Source organism: Triticum urartu, chromosome 3, assembly GCF_003073215.2.
Source record: "Triticum urartu cultivar G1812 chromosome 3, Tu2.1, whole genome shotgun sequence".
In the NCBI taxonomy this organism is placed as follows: domain Eukaryota; kingdom Viridiplantae; phylum Streptophyta; class Magnoliopsida; order Poales; family Poaceae; genus Triticum; species Triticum urartu.
In genome coordinates, this window is record NC_053024.1 from 595912841 (window position 1) to 595922588 (window position 9748).

Here is a 9748-nt window from a genome sequence, read left to right on the forward strand (position 1 = left end):
GTCCAATTAGTTTTTGCTTTAGTGGTTTATATTTTGAATAATTAGCTACTCTTGGTGTTGCTGTAGATGAGCTTGCGTGTTGAATTCTTAGAGTTGTAAGTATTTTAAATGTTTGATATGGCCTCTATGCATCCCTATGAGTAGCTACTATCAATCTTGTGAAGTTTTGTTGAGAAAATTTTTGTGCACTAAAATTTTCATAATTTTGTTCATACGAAAAAGATGAGTTTCTTTTGGAAGTTTGCTTCCAAGAAGAGCTCCAAGGGAGTTATTGGGGAGTCATCAGACAATGATCTCCGCACCCGGAGAATGGCGGTGGTACGACCATGTGAATAGCTGCACAACCCATTCATGGATGGAGCCGGAATCCATCAAGAGTTTGCACAATTTGTTGCTAATGCCGGCCTCATCGACTTGATCGCAACTGAGTGTGAATAGTATCATCTCCTCGCAAATTGCTTTGTACAAAGTTTTCATTTCTTAAGCAAGAATAACCCTCCTAAGGTGCAGTTTAATTTATATGCTTAGACCCGTCAGATACCACTTACTGAATTTTGTGATATATGCTTGATCCATTCTGACGGGGAATTAAGAGAGCTTCGGCCCGCAGAGTTTGAGGGTTTTTACCACACTCTGTCAGTGGGGGATGAGAGAGGGGTGTCGAGTGTCACCGCCACTAGCTTGCAGTTTCCTTCAGTGCATTATTTTATTCTATTCATTGCGAAGTGTTTACTTGCTAGAGAGAAGGTTAGTGCACTTAGTGCCCCCGATTTCACTGTCCTACGCCACGCACTCTACGGCGACAACACTTATAGCTTGGGTGTTATTGTGGCACATCGGCTCCACATTAACAGATCCAAGGGTAAAATTCATGGCGGTATTTATGCTACTCGCTTAGCGAGTCACTTTAACATTCAGATATGCCAGCATGATTATCGCTTGCCCAAGGTTTACTTAGATCGTCAGGCTATGGCACATCATCACTTTATTGATGGCGATAACACTACTATGTATGTTCCTTATACCATAGTCTTTAGTGAAATTACCTGTGATGTTATATCGTTTCCTGCACCTGCTTTGTTTCATTCTATTGCCAAGGGCAGATACAGGATCATGCCTGAGGATATTGTCACCTACCGGAACAACCAGGCTATGGACAAAGAGGAGCCCCGGGAGTGGGATGCTCAGGTACCAGCTCCACAACACTTCAACATAGAACCTGATGGCTTCTTCGAGTGGTGATTACCAAGTTAGGCCAAAAGCCTAAGCTTTTTCATTCATTAATTGTTCACACATTCCATTCCAGTTGTCGGTGTTCACACTTTCTCGTTGTATCATCCATGCTAGATTTATTTTCTCGCCTTCTTCTTGTGCGTTTGAATTTTTTTGAGAAAATACAAAAATATTTCCTACTTATTTTCGGTTTTTCTTCCTAGTTAAATTAGTTGTAGTATTAAAAAAACCAAAAAGATTTCTCGATTCTTCTTCTTACTTGATGGGAGCTTTTCTGTGTAAATGGTTTTTCTCGTTTTAGTTTTTCCTTCTTTAATTTGCTTTCTTCTAGAAAAACTAAAAACTCCAAAAATATTTCAGTGTGTTTCTCTGAATTTCTTTTCCATTTATTGAGTCATTCCAAGGAGAAGACCACGCTGAAATCATTGAGTGGCTGTCATATGCATTATTGTTGATCTAACAAAGAGCACAAATTACCTTGTCCTCTCCTTTGAATAAAATCATTTACAGATTCCAGCTTAGTCCATAGCACTCTTGCACTATTGTTATTTTCATATTATTCGGTCATGCAAGTGAAAGGCAATAATGACAATATTTGATGAACTGGCGGTGGCAGAGAGAAACGGGTATGAACTCAACTTGTTCTATTTTTGTAAATATATTTAACCTAGTATCCATGATTCAGCGTATTATGGTTGAACATGTTTGCAATGACAATTAGAGATTATAGTTTCTCATGCCATGCTTAAGTAGATAGGAGTGGATAATGATTTATCTTGGATGTCAACATTGCATTAAAATGATTGTGATGTAGTATGATGATATGCTATCCTCCTCTGAATGTTTGAGTGGCTTCACTTGGCACATGTTAATGCATGTAGTTGAATCAAAACCAACACAGCCTCTATGATATTTAGGTTCATGGTGTTCATATCCTACTCATGCTAGTATCCAATGTTACTTATGCATAATGCATGTTCATGACCGTTTTCGCTCTCTAGCTGGCCGCTTCCCAACCTATTTGCTAGCCTTCGCCTGCACTAAGCGGAATTACTGCTTGTGCATCAAAATCCTAAAACCCAAGTTATTCCAGATGAGTCCACCATACCTACCTATATGCGGTATTACCGTGCCCTTCTATGTAAATTTGCATGCGCCACCTGTTGGGGAATGCAGTAATTTCAAGAAATTTCCTACTCACACGCAAGATCTATCATGGTGATGCATAGCAACGAGAGGGGAAGAGTGTTGCCCACGTACCCTCGTAGACCGTAAGCGGAAGCGTTATGACAACGCGGTCGATGTAGTCGAACGTCTTCACGATCCGACCGATCTTAGCACCGAAGGTACGACACCTTCGCGATCTACACACGTTCAGCTCAGAGACGTCTCGCGAACTCTAGATCCAGTTGAGTGTCGAGGGAGAGTTTCGTCAGCACGATGGTGTGATGACGGTGATGATGAAGCTACCGGAACGGGGCTTTGCCTAAGCACTGCAACAATATGACCGAGATGGATTATGGTGGAGGGGGGCACCGCACACGGGTAAGAGAATTGTCAACTTGTGTGTCTATGGGGTGCCCCCTCCCCATATATAAAGGAGTGGAGGAGGGGGAGGGGTCGGCCCTCTATGGCGCGCCCAAGGGAGTCCTACTCCCACCGGGAGTAGGATCCCCCCTTCCCTAGTTGGATTAGGAGAGGAAGGAAGGGGGAGAGAGGGGGAAAGGAAAGGGGGGCCGACCCCCCACCAAATTCGGATTGGGCTTGGGGGGCACGCCCCCTCCTAGGATCCCTTCTCCTCTATCCCACTATGGCCCAATAAGGCCCATATAATTCCCGGGGGGTTCCGGTAACCTCCCGGTATTCCGATATATTCCCGAACTCACCTGGAACCATTCCGATGTCCAAACATAGGCTTCCAATATATTGATCTTTATGTATCAACCATTTCGAGACTCCTCGTCATGCCCGTGATCACATCCGGGACTCCGAACAACCTTTGGTACATCAAAACACATAAACTCGTAATATCAATCGTCACCGAATGTTAAGCGTGCGGACCCTACGGGTTCGAGAACTATGTAGACATGACCGAGACTCATCTCCGGTCAATAACCAATAGCGGAACCTGGGTGCTCGCATTGGTTCCTACATATTCTACGAAGATCTTTATTGGTCAAACCGCATAACAACATACGTTGTTCCCTTTGTCATCGGTATGTTGCTTGCCCGAGATTCGATCGTCGGTATCTCAATACCTCGTTCAATCTTTTTACCGGCAAGTCTCTTTACTCATTCCGTAATGCAACATCCTATAACTAACCCATTAGTCACATTGCTTGCAAGGCTTATAGTGATGTGCATTACTGAGAGGGCCCAGAGATACCTGTCCGATACACGGAGTGACAAATCCTAATCTCGATCTATGCCAACTCAACAAACACCATTGGAGACACCTGTAGAGCATCTTTATAGTCACCCAGTTACGCTGTGACATTTGATAGCACACTAAGTGTTCCTTCGGTATTCGGGAGTTGCATATTCTCATAGTCATAGGAACATGTATAAGTTATGGAGAAAGCAATAGTAGTAAACTAAACGATCATCGTGCTAAGCTAACAGATGGGTCAAGTCAATCACATCATTCTCTAATGATGTGATCCCGTTTATAAAATGACAACTTTTTGTCCATGGCTAGGAAACTTAACCATCTTTGATTAACGAGCTAGTCAAGTAGAGGCATACTAGTGACAGTCTGTTTGTCCATGTATTCACACATGTACTAAGTTTCTGGTTAGTACAATTCTAGCATGAATAATAAAAATTTATCATGATATAAGGAAATAAAAATAACAACTTTATTATTGCCTCTAGGGCATATTTCCTTCAGTCTCCCACTTGCACTAGAGTCAATAATCTAGTTTATATTGTAATGATTCTAACACCCATGGAGTCCTGGTGCTGATCATGTTTTGCTCGTGAGAGAGGTTTAGTCAATGGGTCTGCAACATTCAGATCCTTATGTATCTTGCAAATCTCTATGTCTCCCTCCTTGACTTGATCGCAGATGGAATAGAAGCGTCTCTTGATGTGCTTGGTTCTCTTGTGAAATCTGGATTCCTTTGCCAAGGCAATTGCACCAGTATTGTCACAAAAGATTTCCATTGGACCCGATGCACTAGGTATGACACCTAGATCGGATATGAACTCCTTCATCCAGACTCCTCATTTGCTGCTTCCGAAGCAGCTATGTACTCTGCTTCACATGTAGATCCCGCCACGACACTCTGCTTGGAACTGCACCAACTGACAGCTCCACCATTTAATAAAAATATGTATCCGGTTTGTGACTTAGAGTCATCCAGATCGGTGTCAAAGCTCTCATCGACGTAACCGTTTACGACGAGCTCTTTGTCACCTCCATAAACGAGAAACATATCCTTAGTCCTTTTCAGGTATTTCAGGATGTTCTTGACCGCTGTCCAGTGATCCACTCCTGGATTACTTTGGTACCTCCCTGCCATACTAATAGCAAGGCACACATCATGTCCGGTACACATCATTGCATACATCATGGAACCTATGGCTAAAGCATAGGGAGTGACTTTCATTTTCTCTCTATCTTCTGCAGTGGTCGGGCATTGAGTCTGAATCAACTTCACACATTGTAACACGGGCAAGAACCCTTTCTTTGCTTGATCCATTTTGAACTTCTTCAAAATTTTATCAAGGTATGTGCTTTGTGAAAGTCCAATTAAGCGTCTTGTCTATCTCTGTAGATCTTGATGCCCAATATATAAGCAGCTTCACCGAGGTCTTTCATTGAAAAATTCTTATTCAAGTATCCTTTTATGCTATTTAGAAATTCAGTATCATTTCCGATCAGCAATATGTCATCCACATATAATATCAGAAATGCTACAGAGCTCCCACTCACTTTCTTGCAAATACATGCTTCTCCAAAAGTCTGTATAAAACCATATGCTTTGATCGCACTATCAAAGCGTATATTCCAACTCCGAGAGGCTTGCACCAGTCCACAAATGGATCACTGGAGCTTGCACACTTTGTTAGCACCTTTTGGATCGACAAAACCTTCTGGTTGCATCATATACAACTCTTTTTTGAGATATCCATTAAGGAATGCAGTTTTGACATCCATTTGCCAAATTTCATAATCATAAAATGGGGCAATTGCTAACATGATTCGGACGGGCTTAAGCATCGCTACGGGTTAGAAAGTATCATCGTAGTCAACTCCTTGAACTTGTCGAAAACCTTTTGCAACAAGTCGAGCTTTGTAGATAGTAACATTACCGTCAGCATCAGTCTTCTTCTTGAAGACCCATTTATTCTCTATGGCTTGCTGATCATCGGGCAAGTCAACCAAAGTCCATACTTTGTTCTCATACATGGATCCCATCTCAGATTTCATGGCCTCAAGCCATTTTGCGGAATCTGGGCTTATCATCGCTTCCTCATAGTTCGTATGTTTGTCATGGTCAAGTAACGTGACTTCTAGAACAGGATTACCGTACCACTCTGGCGCGGATCTTACTCTGGTTGACCTATGAGGTTCAGTAGTAACTTGATCAGAAGTTTCATGATCATCATCATTAGCTTCCTCACTTACTGGTGTAGGAATCACTCGAACTGATTTCAGTGATGAATTACTTTCCAATAAGGGAGCAGGTACTGCTACATCCTCAAGTTCTACTTTCCTCCCACTCACTTCCTTCGAGAGAAACTCCTTCTCTAGAAAGGATCCATTCTTAGCAACGAATATCTTGCCTTCGGATCTGTGATAGAAGGTGTACCCAACAATTTCCTTTGGGTATCCTATGAAGACACATTTCTCCGATTTGGGTTCGAGCTTATCAAGTTGAAGCTTTTTCACATAAGCATCGCAGCCCCAAACTTTAAGAAACGACAACTTGGGTTTCTTGCCAAACCATAGTTCATAAGGTGTCGTCTCAACAAACTTTGATGGTGCCCTATTTAACATGAATGCAGCTGTCTCTAAAGCATAACCCCAAAACAATAGCGGTAAATGATTGAGAGACATTCGGACACACCTTACGCTGTGGTGTTCCAGGTGCGTGAGTTGCGAAACTATTCCGCATTGTTTCAAATGAAGACCAAACTCATAACTCAAATATTCTCCTCCATGATCAGATCGTAGAAACTTTATTTTCTTGTTATGATGATTTTCCACTTCACTCTGAAATTCTTTGAACTTTTCAAATGTTTCAGACTTATGTTTCATCAAGTTGATATACCCATATCTACTCAAATCATCTGTGACGGTAAGAAAATAAGGATACCTGCCGCGAGCATCAACACTCATTGGACCACATACATCAGTATGTATTATTTCCAACAAGTCTGTTGCTTGCTCCATTGTTCCAGAGAACGGAGTCTTAGTCATCTTGCCCATGAGGCATGGTTCGCAAGCATCAAGTGATTCTAAAATTCCATCAGCATGGAGTTTCTTCACGCGCTTTACACCAATATAACCTAAATGGCAGTGCCACAAATAAGTTGCACTATCATTATTAAACCTATATCTTTTGGCTTCAATACTATGAACATGTGTATCACTACTATCAAGATTTAGTAAAAATACACCACTCATCATGGGTGCATGACCATAAAAGATATTATTCATATAAATAGAACAACCATTATTCTCTGATTTAAATGAATAACCATCTCGCATCAAACAAGATCCAAATATAATGTTCATGCTCAACGCTGGCACCAAATAACAATTATTTAGGTCTAAAACTAATCTCGAAGGTAGATGTAGAGGTAGTTCCCCCACACTTAAATCTTTGCTTTTCCTCAAGCAAAGGCATATGCCAAGAGAAAGAATGTGAACAGTGAGCTCAGTAAAGAATGTCCTGATAAAATAGATCTTCAAACAATGCATGCTTTCGACTTAGCTAGTGAAAATTAATGGTTAGGACTGCTTCAAAGCAATAGGATACTAGTAGGCTTGACCATTTTAAACTTTTACAATGATAAAAGAAGATCAACTAGTTCAAATAATGACTGTGCCAAAAGGTTCCTAAAGAGAGCATGATCCAAAAAATAAAAAGAAAACTTGTGATCAGATCACTGATTGAATTTGAAGGTAGTAATGACAATATTTCATCGGTCTCACCAAAGGAACATACCATCGATCTAGAGAACATAGTATACACTTGGTTCGACAATTACATTTTTTAAATATAATTAACTCCTATCTGATCTAACTAGATTTCACAAGCCACCGATCCACGGAACATGACATGCTACTGTTAGGTAGATCAGATAATTATTCTTTATAGGATTTTTTTAAATGAACAACGCATAAGCACAAACAACAGGAATCCTCACTTCTCCATGTCTGGTTCACATGCTACTGATCCAGGGAACATAGCATGCTAATCCATAGTGGTTAGGTGATTGCTCTCAATGGGAACACACTTAGCACAAATTCATCATCTAAACATGGTGATCTAGGTGTATCATAGTAAATGCAGAAAATGATTAAGTTTTCTAGCGTACTAGGGATTTGAGCACTCAAAACTAATAGCTTCCACTACTTTCAGCAAAGCAAGCATTGTATAGATCACTAGTTTACAAGGCATTCAACACTTAGTTCACATATTCACATCAATCACCCTATGTCAAAGGTAAAATGCAGTGGACGATATTTAAGAAATGACTCAAGCAACCCAAATAACAATTCAATTCAGCAAGCATCAATGGATGTTGATTTCAAAATGGGTCATGAAACAGCTCACCAGGCTTTGATCATGTAGCACTCGCTCGATCACCTCTCCAACTGCAGCTCTTCTCCTTTGCTTCCTCATGGACGCTCCAGCTTCACTCTTCTTCATGTGTGCTCCTTGCTTCTCCTCGTCACCATGCTCTGAGTCCACCGGGGTCCCAAGGGATGTCACCTCGAACCTGGTCAGCATGTATTGATTCGTGCACAAGAAAAAACCTGAAAAGGCACTCAACAAAAGAGACAATGCAAGTGGTAGGGATAATATCCTCCAAGTCATCAATCGAGTATCCAATTACATAAGCATAGCTATAAAGCACATGTTTAGGATGGTAGAAACCAACAAGGTCAACACTAACATGAGGATGATGTTTATCATTAAGCTCAAGACTAGCATGGGAATGATATGTTTCATTAAGCATAGGACTAGCATAAGGAAAATAAGTGTCATCATCAGGAATGAGAGCAATACCACCAATAGTGTATGTATCATCATATCCAAGCAAATGAGTTTTCAAGTCAATCTTAAGTGATGGTATCATGTAATGCAAGGTAGTAGCAAGCAATTCATATGGGGGCGTGTCATTAAGAGGATTAGATAAAACTTCCACATCAGGCTCTTGTATGACAATAGGCAAATGAATCTCAGGTTCTTCATCTTCATCTACAACAAGTTCTTTTACTTCTTCAGGAGAGAAAGAAATTGGATCTTCAAGTTGATCACTTGGGCATTTAAGCTCTAGATCATCTTGTTCCTTGGCTTTGAGTACATCTTCAATCTGAGGTCTCTCTTCCTCTGGAATCTTGCTATCTTGCTCAGCTGAATGTGATGCTGTTGAAACCTCACACACCTCAAGGGATATCCCAGCAACACTCAGCTCAAGGAGGGAAGAGATAGTACTGCCAGCCTTGATGTTCTTCTCAATCTTCCTTACTTCTTTGACTAGCTCCTTCCCACTCTTGATCTTCTTCATTTCCTCTAGTATAACCTTCCTAATAGGATCATCCTCGGCACTCCAAGTGAACTTGAGACTCAAAAGTGTGAGCTTTTCTATGTCATCAAACTCATCTTGTGTGGGCACTTGCACATGAGATTGCACAACATGTGTTGGAGTTGTTGGTTGACCAAATGGAGGACCATTTAACTCCATTGGACACATCTCCTGGTGCTGCGGTATATGATTAGGAGGTGAATAAAACTATTGTGGTGCATGGTTGTGGCTCTCCTCTTCATACCTAAATCCCTGTATATGATAACTAGAGGCAAACGATGAGATCTTAGGGTTGTTGCTCCTACATGACATATTCTGGTTTTCAGGCCACCCATGTGTGTAATTGTTTTGGTATGAGCTATGTTGTTGAGCAAAGCTCATGCCAAAACAACCTGGAGGGTGAGAGTAACCATGCTGACATTCAGCAGGTGAATGGCCCTGAAATCCACAGATATGGCATGTAGGAGCAACATAAGGATGGCCTCTAGAATAAGGATCATAAGATCTAGGCCCATCCACAAAAACTACTTCTCGCTGTCGGGCTAAATTATCTAATTGATGGGAAATCTTACTTATGAGTTCTTGAATACTTTCCGTGTTGTTTGTAGTGTTGCTCGCATAAGCCTGATGATCTGAATAGTAAGCCATAACCGAGAAGATAGTTCTAACCTGCAAAAAGGAAAAGAAAACAAAGAGGGAATAAACTAGAACAAGGGTTAGGAGTTAGAAATATATCACATATATATGG